The 18,515-nt window shown below is 46.2% G+C and overlaps 8 non-coding genes across 8 annotated transcripts; all 8 read right to left on the bottom strand.

The window, feature by feature from the left end:
- Positions 1–1,875: 1,875 nt before the first annotated feature.
- On the bottom strand, positions 1,876–2,066 carry LOC130303106 (U2 spliceosomal RNA). Its single transcript, XR_008853222.1, has one exon. It is a non-coding gene; the product is annotated as a U2 spliceosomal RNA (small nuclear RNA).
- Positions 2,067–4,164: 2,098 nt separating this feature from the next.
- On the bottom strand, positions 4,165–4,355 carry LOC130303105 (U2 spliceosomal RNA). The gene has a single exon (XR_008853221.1). It is a non-coding gene; the product is annotated as a U2 spliceosomal RNA (small nuclear RNA).
- A 2,090-nt stretch (positions 4,356–6,445) lies between these two features.
- On the bottom strand, positions 6,446–6,636 carry LOC130303104 (U2 spliceosomal RNA). The gene has a single exon (XR_008853220.1). It is a non-coding gene; the product is annotated as a U2 spliceosomal RNA (small nuclear RNA).
- Positions 6,637–8,716: 2,080 nt separating this feature from the next.
- LOC130303150 (U2 spliceosomal RNA) lies at positions 8,717–8,907 on the bottom strand. The gene has a single exon (XR_008853264.1). It is a non-coding gene; the product is annotated as a U2 spliceosomal RNA (small nuclear RNA).
- Positions 8,908–10,999: 2,092 nt separating this feature from the next.
- LOC130303138 (U2 spliceosomal RNA) lies at positions 11,000–11,190 on the bottom strand. The gene has a single exon (XR_008853253.1). It is a non-coding gene; the product is annotated as a U2 spliceosomal RNA (small nuclear RNA).
- Positions 11,191–13,269: 2,079 nt separating this feature from the next.
- Positions 13,270–13,460, bottom strand: LOC130303126 (U2 spliceosomal RNA). Its single transcript, XR_008853241.1, has one exon. It is a non-coding gene; the product is annotated as a U2 spliceosomal RNA (small nuclear RNA).
- Positions 13,461–15,563: 2,103 nt separating this feature from the next.
- Positions 15,564–15,754, bottom strand: LOC130303103 (U2 spliceosomal RNA). The gene has a single exon (XR_008853219.1). It is a non-coding gene; the product is annotated as a U2 spliceosomal RNA (small nuclear RNA).
- A 2,085-nt stretch (positions 15,755–17,839) lies between these two features.
- On the bottom strand, positions 17,840–18,030 carry LOC130303147 (U2 spliceosomal RNA). Its single transcript, XR_008853262.1, has one exon. It is a non-coding gene; the product is annotated as a U2 spliceosomal RNA (small nuclear RNA).
- Positions 18,031–18,515: the final 485 nt, after the last annotated feature.

The raw sequence follows: 18,515 nt of genomic DNA, 5'->3' as shown, positions 1-18,515 counted from the left end.
CATAACCCGGATTTGCCAGGAACCCTTCTTACTCCTCCTACTTGCATGTGACACTGGGCTTAGGATCTGCATAGGAAACACACACACAAGCACACACCTACCTTTGTTGCCTGCAGATGCCTCCTTGGCTGTCCCCAAACGGTATCAAACCAACACCCACGGGAAGCTGTAAGCATAGAGGACATGCCTGCACCCCATTGGACTTACCTGTGTGGGTTAAATCCGGGTTATTTGACAACCTATGGCGGTGATGGTTCTGCTCAGGCAGAGCAGTGCTGATGCTCCTCATAAAGCTGTCGCTGCTGTGAAGGTTCTAGGTGACATCACAAATCCCTATGGTTACATACACAACAAAGCTGGGTTGTTGTTGTTTACACTCTGCAAGGCCTGTGGAAGTGAGTGACATCATAGCACTGTAGTTCTGAGGGTTCTAGATGGATGCAACAATCTCCTGTTGCTTCTATGAAGGCCATAATAGACGACATCACCAAACAGCTCCATAGTCACATACACAGCAAAGGAGAGATGTTGTTTACACCTAGTGATGTCAGTGGTATTGAGTGACATCACAGCACAGTGCTAAGGCTCCTGGGCCTGGACACAGCAGCGGCTGCAATATCTCAACGGAGAATACGTTTATATATATGTGTGTGTGTGCGCGTATATATATATATATATATATATATATATATATATATATATTTCTCCGCCGAAATCACTTTTAAACCCATTTCCACCTTTTTTTCCCTTCTCTTCCTCTTACTTTTTTTTCACGTTTTTTTACGTTTTTCTCCTTTTCGCCTCTTTTCTGGGCGTATTATTCTTCTTTTTCTTCTTTTTTTTCGTCTAATGCATACCCCATCAGTGCAGCAATGCTTATTCAATACCGCCAGCAGATGGAGACACTGGGGGATAATTTTCTAAGGATTTATACTGATTTTTCCTGTCTGAATTTGTCGCACAGAAAGTTGCAGGCCAAATATGTGTGACATTTCTGCGACTTTAGCTTCTAGAGCATTTTTACAACATTATACATAGGTGCTGAATACATAAAAAGCGACTGTTCAGCGACAGACAAGTCGCATCGGCTGAAAGTAGGCCAGAATGTCAGTCCATGTTGGAGCAGGTTTAGATACAGTCTAAAGTATAGATCTCAAAGTCTGTGCACAGAATTTAGCAAGGGCCTCGCACCTTCTGATGCATCAGGTAGGTGCACAATAGCATAGCCTAACCCTCTGTACTTTGGTCTATATTGATGCGGGACATAGACAGCCAGCTGATGACCAATCCATTAGTGCAATGGATGGCTGGAAGCATTTGTCTTTGCCTTTGCAATACCACAGAAGCAATGCATGGTCAATGTACAGCAATGACACACCTGTGTGAACAGCCAGGAGACCCCCCCCCCCCCCCCCCCCATGTTATGTTACATAGTTACATAGTTAGTACGGTCGAAAAAAGACATATGTCCATCAAGTTCAACCAGGGAATTAAGGGGTAGGGGTGTGGCGCGATATTGGGGAAGGGATGAGATTTTATATTTCTTCATAAGCATTAATCTTATTTTGTCAATTAGGAACATTCAGCACCCACCCGCTATCAAGGCAGCTGCCTATCATGTCATGCCCTACCTGCACAGGTGTGCTGGCTACTCAAATGATCCAATTAAGGAGGCCATTTAGTCAGCAGCAGCAGAAGTCCTGTGCCTGGACGCTCCAACAGCGGCCAGACACAAGCAGAAGCAGCAGAAGCAGCAGCAGCAGCACCACCTTTTGTTTTTTGGCTGCAGCAGCAAGGCCCACAGGGCTGGCTAGCTGGCTAGCCAGCAAGCAGGTAGCAATGAAAGTAGGAATCTTTCTTTTTAACCCTGTAAGGGGGTGGTGCACTGTACCCGAAGATACTGCCATATCGGGTCAATGCATAGGGCGACGGAAGCAAGCTTCGAAATCGGCCCCCGTTCTCAAAAATCCATTTAATATATGGTCCCCAGATAGGGGACGTATCAGATATTAAACTGATAAGAACAGATACTACACTTGATCTTAGCCAAAAGGCCGAGAAGCGATAACCGTGAAAGGGGCGGGCCCAACAAGGTCCCCTTCATGGGCACTATCACTGCTTGCTGTCAGGGAGGCTGCCAGACAATTTTCCATGCACACTCTGGGCTGGGGGGCAGTCAACCACCAGTACACACAGCAGAACCTAAACCCATACCATTATTGCTAAGCAGCAAGACAGGGGCCCATTGCACTCCCACGGGGCCTTTTTAAATGCAATCCATAACCCGGATTTGCCAGGAACCCTTCTTACTCCTCCTACTTGCATGTGACACTGGGCTTAGGATCTGCATAGGAAACACACACACAAGCACACACCTACCTTTGTTGCCTGCAGATGCCTCCTTGGCTGTCCCCAAACGGTATCAAACCAACACCCACGGGAAGCTGTAAGCATAGAGGACATGCCTGCACCCCATTGGACTTACCTGTGTGGGTTAAATCCGGGTTATTTGACAACCTATGGCGGTGATGGTTCTGCTCAGGCAGAGCAGTGCTGATGCTCCTCATAAAGCTGTCGCTGCTGTGAAGGTTCTAGGTGACATCACAAATCCCTATGGTTACATACACAACAAAGCTGGGTTGTTGTTGTTTACACTCTGCAAGGCCTGTGGAAGTGAGTGACATCATAGCACTGTAGTTCTGAGGGTTCTAGATGGATGCAACAATCTCCTGTTGCTTCTATGAAGGCCATAATAGACGACATCACCAAACAGCTCCATAGTCACATACACAGCAAAGGAGAGATGTTGTTTACACCTAGTGATGTCAGTGGTATTGAGTGACATCACAGCACAGTGCTAAGGCTCCTGGGCCTGGACACAGCAGCGGCTGCAATATCTCAACAGAGAATACGTTTATATATATGTGTGTGTGTGCGCGTATATATATATATATATATATATATATATATATATATATATATATATATATTTCTCCGCCGAAATCACTTTTAAACCCATTTCCACCTTTTTTTCCCTTCTCTTCCTCTTACTTTTTTTTCACGTTTTTTTACGTTTTTCTCCTTTTCGCATCTTTTCTGGGCGTATTATTCTTCTTTTTCTTCTTTTTTTTCGTCTAATGCATACCCCATCAGTGCAGCAATGCTTATTCAATACCGCCTGCAGATGGAGACACTGGGGGATAATTTTCTAAGGATTTATACTGATTTTTCCTGTCTGAATTTGTCGCACAGAAAGTTGCAGGCCAAATATGTGTGACATTTCTGCGACTTTAGCTTCTAGAGCATTTTTACAACATTATACATAGGTGCTGAATACATAAAAAGCGACTGTTCAGCGACAGACAAGTCGCATCGGCTGAAAGTAGGCCAGAATGTCAGTCCATGTTGGAGCAGGTTTAGATACAGTCTAAAGTATAGATCTCAAAGTCTGTGCACAGAATTTAGCAAGGGCCTCGCACCTTCTGATGCATCAGGTAGGTGCACAATAGCATAGCCTAACCCTCTGTACTTTGGTCTATATTGATGCGGGACATAGACAGCCAGCTGATGACCAATCCATTAGTGCAATGGATGGCTGGAAGCATTTGTCTTTGCCTTTGCAATACCACAGAAGCAATGCATGGTCAATGTACAGCAATGACACACCTGTGTGAACAGCCAGGAGACCCCCCCCCCCCCCCCCCCCCATGTTATGTTACATAGTTACATAGTTAGTACGGTCGAAAAAAGACATATGTCCATCAAGTTCAACCAGGGAATTAAGGGGTAGGGGTGTGGCGCGATATTGGGGAAGGGATGAGATTTTATATTTCTTCATAAGCATTAATCTTATTTTGTCAATTAGGAACATTCAGCACCCACCCGCTATCAAGGCAGCTGCCTATCATGTCATGCCCTACCTGCACAGGTGTGCTGGCTACTCAAATGATCCAATTAAGGAGGCCATTTAGTCAGCAGCAGCAGAAGTCCTGTGCCTGGACGCTCCAACAGCGGCCAGACACAAGCAGAAGCAGCAGAAGCAGCAGCAGCAGCACCACCTTTTGTTTTTTGGCTGCAGCAGCAAGGCCCACAGGGCTGGCTAGCTGGCTAGCCAGCAAGCAGGTAGCAATGAAAGTAGGAATCTTTCTTTTTAACCCTGTAAGGGGGTGGTGCACTGTACCCGAAGATACTGCCATATCGGGTCAATGCATAGGGCGACGGAAGCAAGCTTCGAAATCGGCCCCCGTTCTCAAAAATCCATTTAATATATGGTCCCCAGATAGGGGACGTATCAGATATTAAACTGATAAGAACAGATACTACACTTGATCTTAGCCAAAAGGCCGAGAAGCGATAACCGTGAAAGGGGCGGGCCCAACAAGGTCCCCTTCATGGGCACTATCACTGCTTGCTGTCAGGGAGGCTGCCAGACAATTTTCCATGCACACTCTGGGCTGGGGGGCAGTCAACCACCAGTACACACAGCAGAACCTAAACCCATACCATTATTGCTAAGCAGCAAGACAGGGGCCCATTGCACTCCCACGGGGCCTTTTTAAATGCAATCCATAACCCGGATTTGCCAGGAACCCTTCTTACTCCTCCTACTTGCATGTGACACTGGGCTTAGGATCTGCATAGGAAACACACACACAAGCACACACCTACCTTTGTTGCCTGCAGATGCCTCCTTGGCTGTCCCCAAACGGTATCAAACCAACACCCACGGGAAGCTGTAAGCATAGAGGACATGCCTGCACCCCATTGGACTTACCTGTGTGGGTTAAATCCGGGTTATTTGACAACCTATGGCGGTGATGGTTCTGCTCAGGCAGAGCAGTGCTGATGCTCCTCATAAAGCTGTCGCTGCTGTGAAGGTTCTAGGTGACATCACAAATCCCTATGGTTACATACACAACAAAGCTGGGTTGTTGTTGTTTACACTCTGCAAGGCCTGTGGAAGTGAGTGACATCATAGCACTGTAGTTCTGAGGGTTCTAGATGGATGCAACAATCTCCTGTTGCTTCTATGAAGGCCATAATAGACGACATCACCAAACAGCTCCATAGTCACATACACAGCAAAGGAGAGATGTTGTTTACACCTAGTGATGTCAGTGGTATTGAGTGACATCACAGCACAGTGCTAAGGCTCCTGGGCCTGGACACAGCAGCGGCTGCAATATCTCAACGGAGAATACGTTTATATATATGTGTGTGTGTGCGCGTATATATATATATATATATATATATATATATATATATATATATATTTCTCCGCCGAAATCACTTTTAAACCCATTTCCACCTTTTTTTCCCTTCTCTTCCTCTTACTTTTTTTTCACGTTTTTTTACGTTTTTCTCCTTTTCGCCTCTTTTCTGGGCGTATTATTCTTCTTTTTCTTCTTTTTTTTCGTCTAATGCATACCCCATCAGTGCAGCAATGCTTATTCAATACCGCCAGCAGATGGAGACACTGGGGGATAATTTTCTAAGGATTTATACTGATTTTTCCTGTCTGAATTTGTCGCACAGAAAGTTGCAGGCCAAATATGTGTGACATTTCTGCGACTTTAGCTTCTAGAGCATTTTTACAACATTATACATAGGTGCTGAATACATAAAAAGCGACTGTTCAGCGACAGACAAGTCGCATCGGCTGAAAGTAGGCCAGAATGTCAGTCCATGTTGGAGCAGGTTTAGATACAGTCTAAAGTATAGATCTCAAAGTCTGTGCACAGAATTTAGCAAGGGCCTCGCACCTTCTGATGCATCAGGTAGGTGCACAATAGCATAGCCTAACCCTCTGTACTTTGGTCTATATTGATGCGGGACATAGACAGCCAGCTGATGACCAATCCATTAGTGCAATGGATGGCTGGAAGCATTTGTCTTTGCCTTTGCAATACCACAGAAGCAATGCATGGTCAATGTACAGCAATGACACACCTGTGTGAACAGCCAGGAGACCCCCCCCCCCCCCCCCCCCTGTTATGTTACATAGTTACATAGTTAGTACGGTCGAAAAAAGACATATGTCCATCAAGTTCAACCAGGGAATTAAGGGGTAGGGGTGTGGCGCGATATTGGGGAAGGGATGAGATTTTATATTTCTTCATAAGCATTAATCTTATTTTGTCAATTAGGAACATTCAGCACCCACCCGCTATCAAGGCAGCTGCCTATCATGTCATGCCCTACCTGCACAGGTGTGCTGGCTACTCAAATGATCCAATTAAGGAGGCCATTTAGTCAGCAGCAGCAGAAGTCCTGTGCCTGGACGCTCCAACAGCGGCCAGACACAAGCAGAAGCAGCAGAAGCAGCAGCAGCAGCACCACCTTTTGTTTTTTGGCTGCAGCAGCAAGGCCCACAGGGCTGGCTAGCTGGCTAGCCAGCAAGCAGGTAGCAATGAAAGTAGGAATCTTTCTTTTTAACCCTGTAAGGGGGTGGTGCACTGTACCCGAAGATACTGCCATATCGGGTCAATGCATAGGGCGACGGAAGCAAGCTTCGAAATCGGCCCCCGTTCTCAAAAATCCATTTAATATATGGTCCCCAGATAGGGGACGTATCAGATATTAAACTGATAAGAACAGATACTACACTTGATCTTAGCCAAAAGGCCGAGAAGCGATAACCGTGAAAGGGGCGGGCCCAACAAGGTCCCCTTCATGGGCACTATCACTGCTTGCTGTCAGGGAGGCTGCCAGACAATTTTCCATGCACACTCTGGGCTGGGGGGCAGTCAACCACCAGTACACACAGCAGAACCTAAACCCATACCATTATTGCTAAGCAGCAAGACAGGGGCCCATTGCACTCCCACGGGGCCTTTTTAAATGCAATCCATAACCCGGATTTGCCAGGAACCCTTCTTACTCCTCCTACTTGCATGTGACACTGGGCTTAGGATCTGCATAGGAAACACACACACAAGCACACACCTACCTTTGTTGCCTGCAGATGCCTCCTTGGCTGTCCCCAAACGGTATCAAACCAACACCCACGGGAAGCTGTAAGCATAGAGGACATGCCTGCACCCCATTGGACTTACCTGTGTGGGTTAAATCCGGGTTATTTGACAACCTATGGCGGTGATGGTTCTGCTCAGGCAGAGCAGTGCTGATGCTCCTCATAAAGCTGTCGCTGCTGTGAAGGTTCTAGGTGACATCACAAATCCCTATGGTTACATACACAACAAAGCTGGGTTGTTGTTGTTTACACTCTGCAAGGCCTGTGGAAGTGAGTGACATCATAGCACTGTAGTTCTGAGGGTTCTAGATGGATGCAACAATCTCCTGTTGCTTCTATGAAGGCCATAATAGACGACATCACCAAACAGCTCCATAGTCACATACACAGCAAAGGAGAGATGTTGTTTACACCTAGTGATGTCAGTGGTATTGAGTGACATCACAGCACAGTGCTAAGGCTCCTGGGCCTGGACACAGCAGCGGCTGCAATATCTCAACAGAGAATACGTTTATATATATGTGTGTGTGTGCGCGTATATATATATATATATATATATATATATATATATATTTCTCCGCCGAAATCACTTTTAAACCCATTTCCACCTTTTTTTCCCTTCTCTTCCTCTTACTTTTTTTTCACGTTTTTTTACGTTTTTCTCCTTTTCGCCTCTTTTCTGGGCGTATTATTCTTCTTTTTCTTCTTTTTTTTCGTCTAATGCATACCCCATCAGTGCAGCAATGCTTATTCAATACCGCCAGCAGATGGAGACACTGGGGGATAATTTTCTAAGGATTTATACTGATTTTTCCTGTCTGAATTTGTCGCACAGAAAGTTGCAGGCCAAATATGTGTGACATTTCTGCGACTTTAGCTTCTAGAGCATTTTTACAACATTATACATAGGTGCTGAATACATAAAAAGCGACTGTTCAGCGACAGACAAGTCGCATCGGCTGAAAGTAGGCCAGAATGTCAGTCCATGTTGGAGCAGGTTTAGATACAGTCTAAAGTATAGATCTCAAAGTCTGTGCACAGAATTTAGCAAGGGCCTCACACCTTCTGATGCATCAGGTAGGTGCACAATAGCATAGCCTAACCCTCTGTACTTTGGTCTATATTGATGCGGGACATAGACAGCCAGCTGATGACCAATCCATTAGTGCAAGGGATGGCTGGAAGCATTTGTCTTTGCCTTTGCAATACCACAGAAGCAATGCATGGTCAATGTACAGCAATGACACACCTGTGTGAACAGCCAGGAGACCCCCCCCCCCCCCCCCATGTTATGTTACATAGTTACATAGTTAGTACGGTCGAAAAAAGACATATGTCCATCAAGTTCAACCAGGGAATTAAGGGGTAGGGGTGTGGCGCGATATTGGGGAAGGGATGAGATTTTATATTTCTTCATAAGCATTAATCTTATTTTGTCAATTAGGAACATTCAGCACCCACCCGCTATCAAGGCAGCTGCCTATCATGTCATGCCCTACCTGCACAGGTGTGCTGGCTACTCAAATGATCCAATTAAGGAGGCCATTTAGTCAGCAGCAGCAGAAGTCCTGTGCCTGGACGCTCCAACAGCGGCCAGACACAAGCAGAAGCAGCAGAAGCAGCAGCAGCAGCACCACCTTTTGTTTTTTGGCTGCAGCAGCAAGGCCCACAGGGCTGGCTAGCTGGCTAGCCAGCAAGCAGGTAGCAATGAAAGTAGGAATCTTTCTTTTTAACCCTGTAAGGGGGTGGTGCACTGTACCCGAAGATACTGCCATATCGGGTCAATGCATAGGGCGACGGAAGCAAGCTTCGAAATCGGCCCCCGTTCTCAAAAATCCATTTAATATATGGTCCCCAGATAGGGGACGTATCAGATATTAAACTGATAAGAACAGATACTACACTTGATCTTAGCCAAAAGGCCGAGAAGCGATAACCGTGAAAGGGGCGGGCCCAACAAGGTCCCCTTCATGGGCACTATCACTGCTTGCTGTCAGGGAGGCTGCCAGACAATTTTCCATGCACACTCTGGGCTGGGGGGCAGTCAACCACCAGTACACACAGCAGAACCTAAACCCATACCATTATTGCTAAGCAGCAAGACAGGGGCCCATTGCACTCCCACGGGGCCTTTTTAAATGCAATCCATAACCCGGATTTGCCAGGAACCCTTCTTACTCCTCCTACTTGCATGTGACACTGGGCTTAGGATCTGCATAGGAAACACACACACAAGCACACACCTACCTTTGTTGCCTGCAGATGCCTCCTTGGCTGTCCCCAAACGGTATCAAACCAACACCCACGGGAAGCTGTAAGCATAGAGGACATGCCTGCACCCCATTGGACTTACCTGTGTGGGTTAAATCCGGGTTATTTGACAACCTATGGCGGTGATGGTTCTGCTCAGGCAGAGCAGTGCTGATGCTCCTCATAAAGCTGTCGCTGCTGTGAAGGTTCTAGGTGACATCACAAATCCCTATGGTTACATACACAACAAAGCTGGGTTGTTGTTGTTTACACTCTGCAAGGCCTGTGGAAGTGAGTGACATCATAGCACTGTAGTTCTGAGGGTTCTAGATGGATGCAACAATCTCCTGTTGCTTCTATGAAGGCCATAATAGACGACATCACCAAACAGCTCCATAGTCACATACACAGCAAAGGAGAGATGTTGTTTACACCTAGTGATGTCAGTGGTATTGAGTGACATCACAGCACAGTGCTAAGGCTCCTGGGCCTGGACACAGCAGCGGCTGCAATATCTCAACGGAGAATACGTTTATATATATGTGTGTGTGTGCGCGTATATATATATATATATATATATATATATATATATATATATATATATATTTCTCAGCCGAAATCACTTTTAAACCCATTTCCACCTTTTTTTCCCTTCTCTTCCTCTTACTTTTTTTTCACGTTTTTTTACGTTTTTCTCCTTTTCGCCTCTTTTCTGGGCGTATTATTCTTCTTTTTCTTCTTTTTTTTCGTCTAATGCATACCCCATCAGTGCAGCAATGCTTATTCAATACCGCCAGCAGATGGAGACACTGGGGGATAATTTTCTAAGGATTTATACTGATTTTTCCTGTCTGAATTTGTCGCACAGAAAGTTGCAGGCCAAATATGTGTGACATTTCTGCGACTTTAGCTTCTAGAGCATTTTTACAACATTATACATAGGTGCTGAATACATAAAAAGCGACTGTTCAGCGACAGACAAGTCGCATCGGCTGAAAGTAGGCCAGAATGTCAGTCCATGTTGGAGCAGGTTTAGATACAGTCTAAAGTATAGATCTCAAAGTCTGTGCACAGAATTTAGCAAGGGCCTCGCACCTTCTGATGCATCAGGTAGGTGCACAATAGCATAGCCTAACCCTCTGTACTTTGGTCTATATTGATGCGGGACATAGACAGCCAGCTGATGACCAATCCATTAGTGCAATGGATGGCTGGAAGCATTTGTCTTTGCCTTTGCAATACCACAGAAGCAATGCATGGTCAATGTACAGCAATGACACACCTGTGTGAACAGCCAGGAGACCCCCCCCCCCCCCCCCATGTTATGTTACATAGTTACATAGTTAGTACGGTCGAAAAAAGACATATGTCCATCAAGTTCAACCAGGGAATTAAGGGGTAGGGGTGTGGCGCGATATTGGGGAAGGGATGAGATTTTATATTTCTTCATAAGCATTAATCTTATTTTGTCAATTAGGAACATTCAGCACCCACCCGCTATCAAGGCAGCTGCCTATCATGTCATGCCCTACCTGCACAGGTGTGCTGGCTACTCAAATGATCCAATTAAGGAGGCCATTTAGTCAGCAGCAGCAGAAGTCCTGTGCCTGGACGCTCCAACAGCGGCCAGACACAAGCAGAAGCAGCAGAAGCAGCAGCAGCAGCACCACCTTTTGTTTTTTGGCTGCAGCAGCAAGGCCCACAGGGCTGGCTAGCTGGCTAGCCAGCAAGCAGGTAGCAATGAAAGTAGGAATCTTTCTTTTTAACCCTGTAAGGGGGTGGTGCACTGTACCCGAAGATACTGCCATATCGGGTCAATGCATAGGGCGACGGAAGCAAGCTTCGAAATCGGCCCCCGTTCTCAAAAATCCATTTAATATATGGTCCCCAGATAGGGGACGTATCAGATATTAAACTGATAAGAACAGATACTACACTTGATCTTAGCCAAAAGGCCGAGAAGCGATAACCGTGAAAGGGGCGGGCCCAACAAGGTCCCCTTCATGGGCACTATCACTGCTTGCTGTCAGGGAGGCTGCCAGACAATTTTCCATGCACACTCTGGGCTGGGGGGCAGTCAACCACCAGTACACACAGCAGAACCTAAACCCATACCATTATTGCTAAGCAGCAAGACAGGGGCCCATTGCACTCCCACGGGGCCTTTTTAAATGCAATCCATAACCCGGATTTGCCAGGAACCCTTCTTACTCCTCCTACTTGCATGTGACACTGGGCTTAGGATCTGCATAGGAAACACACACACAAGCACACACCTACCTTTGTTGCCTGCAGATGCCTCCTTGGCTGTCCCCAAACGGTATCAAACCAACACCCACGGGAAGCTGTAAGCATAGAGGACATGCCTGCACCCCATTGGACTTACCTGTGTGGGTTAAATCCGGGTTATTTGACAACCTATGGCGGTGATGGTTCTGCTCAGGCAGAGCAGTGCTGATGCTCCTCATAAAGCTGTCGCTGCTGTGAAGGTTCTAGGTGACATCACAAATCCCTATGGTTACATACACAACAAAGCTGGGTTGTTGTTGTTTACACTCTGCAAGGCCTGTGGAAGTGAGTGACATCATAGCACTGTAGTTCTGAGGGTTCTAGATGGATGCAACAATCTCCTGTTGCTTCTATGAAGGCCATAATAGACGACATCACCAAACAGCTCCATAGTCACATACACAGCAAAGGAGAGATGTTGTTTACACCTAGTGATGTCAGTGGTATTGAGTGACATCACAGCACAGTGCTAAGGCTCCTGGGCCTGGACACAGCAGCGGCTGCAATATCTCAACGGAGAATACGTTTATATATATGTGTGTGTGTGCGCGTATATATATATATATATATATATATATATATATATATATATATTTCTCCGCCGAAATCACTTTTAAACCCATTTCCACCTTTTTTTCCCTTCTCTTCCTCTTACTTTTTTTTCACGTTTTTTTACGTTTTTCTCCTTTTCGCCTCTTTTCTGGGCGTATTATTCTTCTTTTTCTTCTTTTTTTTCGTCTAATGCATACCCCATCAGTGCAGCAATGCTTATTCAATACCGCCAGCAGATGGAGACACTGGGGGATAATTTTCTAAGGATTTATACTGATTTTTCCTGTCTGAATTTGTCGCACAGAAAGTTGCAGGCCAAATATGTGTGACATTTCTGCGACTTTAGCTTCTAGAGCATTTTTACAACATTATACATAGGTGCTGAATACATAAAAAGCGACTGTTCAGCGACAGACAAGTCGCATCGGCTGAAAGTAGGCCAGAATGTCAGTCCATGTTGGAGCAGGTTTAGATACAGTCTAAAGTATAGATCTCAAAGTCTGTGCACAGAATTTAGCAAGGGCCTCGCACCTTCTGATGCATCAGGTAGGTGCACAATAGCATAGCCTAACCCTCTGTACTTTGGTCTATATTGATGCGGGACATAGACAGCCAGCTGATGACCAATCCATTAGTGCAATGGATGGCTGGAAGCATTTGTCTTTGCCTTTGCAATACCACAGAAGCAATGCATGGTCAATGTACAGCAATGACACACCTGTGTGAACAGCCAGGAGACCCCCCCCCCATGTTATGTTACATAGTTACATAGTTAGTACGGTCGAAAAAAGACATATGTCCATCAAGTTCAACCAGGGAATTAACGGGTAGGGGTGTGGCGCGATATTGGGGAAGGGATGAGATTTTATATTTCTTCATAAGCATTAATCTTATTTTGTCAATTAGGAACATTCAGCACCCACCCGCTATCAAGGCAGCTGCCTATCATGTCATGCCCTACCTGCACAGGTGTGCTGGCTACTCAAATGATCCAATTAAGGAGGCCATTTAGTCAGCAGCAGCAGAAGTCCTGTGCCTGGACGCTCCAACAGCGGCCAGACACAAGCAGAAGCAGCAGAAGCAGCAGCAGCAGCACCACCTTTTGTTTTTTGGCTGCAGCAGCAAGGCCCACAGGGCTGGCTAGCTGGCTAGCCAGCAAGCAGGTAGCAATGAAAGTAGGAATCTTTCTTTTTAACCCTGTAAGGGGGTGGTGCACTGTACCCGAAGATACTGCCATATCGGGTCAATGCATAGGGCGACGGAAGCAAGCTTCGAAATCGGCCCCCGTTCTCAAAAATCCATTTAATATATGGTCCCCAGATAGGGGACGTATCAGATATTAAACTGATAAGAACAGATACTACACTTGATCTTAGCCAAAAGGCCGAGAAGCGATAACCGTGAAAGGGGCGGGCCCAACAAGGTCCCCTTCATGGGCACTATCACTGCTTGCTGTCAGGGAGGCTGCCAGACAATTTTCCATGCACACTCTGGGCTGGGGGGCAGTCAACCACCAGTACACACAGCAGAACCTAAACTCATACCATTATTGCTAAGCAGCAAGACAGGGGCCCATTGCACTCCACGGGCCTTTTTAAATGCAATCCATAACCCGTATTTGCCAGGAACCCTTCTTACTCCTCCTACTTGCATGTGACACTGGGCTTAGGATCTGCATAGGAAACACACACACAAGCACACACCTACCTTTGTTGCCTGCAGATGCCTCCTTGGCTGTCCCCAAACGGTATCAAACCAACACCCACGGGAAGCTGTAAGCATAGAGGACATGCCTGCACCCCATTGGACTTACCTGTGTGGGTTAAATCCGGGTTATTTGACAACCTATGGCGGGTGGATGGTTCTGCTCAGGCAGAGCAGTGCTGATGCTCCTCATAAAGCTGTCGCTGCTGTGAAGGTTCTAGGTGACATCACAAATCCCTATGGTTACATACACAACAAAGCTGGGTTGTTGTTTGTTTTACACTCTGCAAGGCCTGTGGAAGTGAGTGACATCATAGCACTGTAGTTCTGAGGGTTCTAGATGGATGCAACAATCACCTGTTGCTTCTATGAAGGCCATAATAGACGACATCACCAAACAGCTCATAGTCACATACACAGCAAAGGAGAGATGTTGTTTACACCTAGTGATGTCAGTGGTATTGAGTGACATCACAGCACAGTGCCTAAGGCTCCTGGGCCTGGACACAGCAGCGGCTGCAATATCTCAACGGAGAATACGTTTATATATATGTGTGTGTGTGCGCGTATATATATATATATATATATATATATATATATATATATATATATATATTTCTCCGCCGAAATCACTTTTAAACCCATTTCCACCTTTTTTTCCCTTCTCTTCCTCTTACTTTTTTTTTCACGTTTTTTTACGTTTTTCTCCTTTTCGCCTCTTTTCTGGGCGTATTATTCTTCTTTTTCTTCTTTTTTTTCGTCTAATGCATACCCCATCAGTGCAGCAATGCTTATTCAATACCGCCAGCAGATGGAGACACTGGGGGATAATTTTCTAAGGATTTATACTGATTTTTCCTGTCTGAATTTGTCGCACAGAAAGTTGCAGGCCAAATATGTGTGACATTTCTGCGACTTTAGCTTCTAGAGCATTTTTACAACATTATACATAGGTGCTGAATACATAAAAAGCGACTGTTTCAGCGACAGACAAGTCGCATCGGCTGAAAGTAGGCCAGAATGTCAGTCCATGTTGGAGCAGGTTTAGATACAGTCTAAAGTATAGATCTCAAAGTCTGTGCACAGAATTTAGCAAGGGCCTCGCACCTTCTGATGCATCAGGTAGGTGCACAATAGCATAGCCTAACCCTCTGTACTTTGGTCTATATTGATGCGGGACATAGACAGCCAGCTGATGACCAATCCATTAGTGCAATGGATGGCTGGAAGCATTTGTCTTTGCCTTTGCAATACCACAGAAGCAATGCATGGTCAATGTACAGCAATGACACACCTGTGTGAACAGCCAGGAGACCCCCCCCCCCCCCCCCCCCCCCCCATGTTATGTTACATAGTTACATAGTTAGTACGGTCGAAAAAAGACATATGTCCATCAAGTTCAACCAGGGAATTAAGGGGTAGGGGTGTGGCGCGATATTGGGGGAAGGGATGAGATTTTATATTTCTTCATAAGCATTAATCTTATTTTGTCAATTAGGACATTCAGCACCCACCCGCTATCAAGGCAGCTGCCTATCATGTCATGCCCTACCTGCACAGGTGTGCTGGCTACTCAAATGATCCAATTAAGGAGGCCATTTAGTCAGCAGCAGCAGAAGTCCTGTGCCTGGACGCTCCAACAGCGGCCAGACACAAGCAGAAGCAGCAGAAGCAGCAGCAGCAGCACCACCTTTTGTTTTTGGCTGCAGCAGCAAGGCCCACAGGGCTGGCTAGCTGGCTAGCCAGCAAGCAGGTAGCAATGAAAGTAGGAATCTTTCTTTTTAACCCTGTAAGGGGGTGGTGCACTGTACCCGAAGATACTGCCATATCGGGTCAATGCATAGGGCCGACGAAGCAAGCTTCGAAATCGGCCCCCGTTCTCAAAAATCCATTTAATATATGGTCCCCAGATAGGGGACGTATCAGATATTAAACTGATAAGAACAGATACTACACTTGATCTTAGCCAAAAGGCCGAGAAGCGATAACCGTGAAAGGGGCGGGCCCAACAAGGTCCCCTTCATGGGCACTATCACTGCTTGCTGTCAGGGAGGCTGCCAGACAATTTTCCATGCACACTCTGGGCTGGGGGGCAGTCAACCACCAGTACACACAGCAGAACCTAAACCCCATACCATTATTGCTAAGCAGCAAGACAGGGGCCCATTGCACTCCACGGGGCCTTTTTTTAAATGCAATCCATAACCCGGATTTGCCAGGAACCCTTCTTACTCCTCCTACTTGCATGTGACACTGGGCTTAGGATCTGCATAGGAAACACACACACAAGCACACCTACCTTTGTTGCCTGCAGATGCCTCCTTGGCTGTCCCCAAACGGTATCAAACCAACACCCACGGGAAGCTGTAAGCATAGAGGACATGCCTGCACCCCATTGGACTTACCTGTGTGGGTTAAATCCGGGTTATTTGACAACCTATGGCGGTGATGTTCTGCTCAGCAGAGCAGTGCTGATGCGTCCTCATAAAGCTGTCGCTGCTGTGAAGGTTCTAGGTGACATCACAAATCCCTATGGTTACATACACAACAAAGCTGGGTTGTTGTTGTTTACACTCTGCAAGGCCTGTGGAAGTGAGTGACATCATAGCACTGTAGTTCTGAGGGTTCTAGATGGATGCAACAATCTCCCTGTTGCTTCTATGAAGGCCATAATAGACGACATCACCAAACAGCTCCATAGTCACATACACAGCAAAGGAGAGATGTTGTTTACACCTAGTGATGTCAGTGGTATTGAGTGACATCACAGCACAGTGCTAAGGCTCCTGGGCCTGGACACAGCAGCGGCTGCAATATCTCAACGGAGAATACGTTTATATATATGTGTGTGTGTGCGCGTATATATATATATATATATATATATATATATATATATATATTTCTCCGCCGAAATCACTTTTAAACCCATTTCCACCTTTTTTTCCCTTCTCTTCCTCTTACTTTTTTTTCACGTTTTTTTACGTTTTTCTCCTTTTCGCCTCTTTTCTGGGCGTATTATTCTTCTTTTTCTTCTTTTTTTTCGTCTAATGCATACCCCATCAGTGCAGCAATGCTTATTCAATACCGCCAGCAGATGGAGACACTGGGGGATAATTTTCTAAGGGATTATACTGATTTTTCCTGTCTGAATTTGTCGCACAGAAAGTTTGCAGGCCAAATATGTGTGACATTTCTGCGACTTTAGCTTCTAGAGCATTTTTACAACATTATACATAGGTGCTGAATACATAAAAAGCGACTGTTCAGCGACAGACAAGTCGCATCGGCTGAAAGTAGGCCAGAATGTCAGTCCATGTTGGAGCAGGTTTAGATACAGTCTAAAGTATAGATCTCAAAGTCTGTGCACAGAATTTAGCAAGGGCCTCGCACCTTCTGATGCATCAGGTAGGTGCACAATAGCATAGCCTAACCCTCTGTACTTTGGTCTATATTGATGCGGGACATAGACAGCCAGCTGATGACCAATCCATTAGTGCAATGGATGGCTGGAAGCATTTGTCTTTGCCTTTGCAATACCACAGAAGCAATGCATGTCAATGTACAGCAATGACACACCTGTGTGAACAGCCAGGAGACCCCCCCCCCCCCCCCCATGTTATGTTACATAGTTACATAGTTAGTACGGTCGAAAAAAGACATATGTCCATCAAGTTCAACCAGGGAATTAAGGGGTAGGGGTGTGGCGCGATATTGGGGAAGGGATGAGATTTTATATTTCTTCATAAGCATTAATCTTATTTTGTCAATTAGGAACATTCAGCACCCACCCGCTATCAAGGCAGCTGCCTATCATGTCATGCCCTACCTGCACAGGTGTGCTGGCTACTCAAATGATCCAATTAAGGAGGCCATTTAGTCAGCAGCAGCAGAAGTCCTGTGCCTGGACGCTCCAACAGCGGCCAGACACAAGCAGAAGCAGCAGAAGCAGCAGCAGCAGCACCACCTTTTGTTTTTTTGGCTGCAGCAGCAAGGCCCACAGGGCTGGCTAGCTGGCTAGCCAGCAAGCAGGTAGCAATGAAAGTAGGAATCTTTCTTTTTAACCCTGTAAGGGGGTGGTGCACTGTACCCGAAGATACTGCCATATCGGGTCAATGCATAGGGCGACGGAAGCAAGCTTCGAAATCGGCCCCCGTTCTCAAAAATCCATTTAATATATGGTCCCCAGATAGGGGACGTATCAGATATTAAACTGATAAGAACAGATACTACACTTGATCTTAGCCCAAAGGCCGAGAAGCGATAACCGTGAAAGGGGCGGGCCCAACAAGGTCCCCTTCATGGGCACTATCACTGCTTGCTGTCAGGGAGGCTGCCAGACAATTTTCCATGCACACTCTGGGCTGGGGGGCAGTCAACCACCAGTACACACAGCAGAACCTAAACCATACCATTATTGCTAAGCAGCAAGACAGGGGCCCAATGCACTCCCACGGGGCCTTTTTAAATGCAATCCATAACCGGATTTGCCAGGAACCCTTCTTACTCCTCCTACTTGCATGTGACACTGGGCTTAGGATCTGCATAGGAAACACACACACAAGCACACACCTACCTTTGTTGCCTGCAGATGCCTCCTTGGCTGTCCCCAAACGGTATCAAACCAACACCCACGGGAAGCTGTAAGCATAGAGGACATGCCTGCACCCCATTGGACTTACCTGTGTGGGTTAAATCCGGGTTATTTGACAACCTATGGCGGTGATGGTTCTGCTCAGCAGAGTGCTGA

This window comes from Hyla sarda, unplaced genomic scaffold, assembly GCF_029499605.1.
Source record: "Hyla sarda isolate aHylSar1 unplaced genomic scaffold, aHylSar1.hap1 scaffold_1191, whole genome shotgun sequence".
In the NCBI taxonomy this organism is placed as follows: domain Eukaryota; kingdom Metazoa; phylum Chordata; class Amphibia; order Anura; family Hylidae; genus Hyla; species Hyla sarda.
This window is presented reverse-complemented; position numbering and strand designations above follow the sequence as displayed.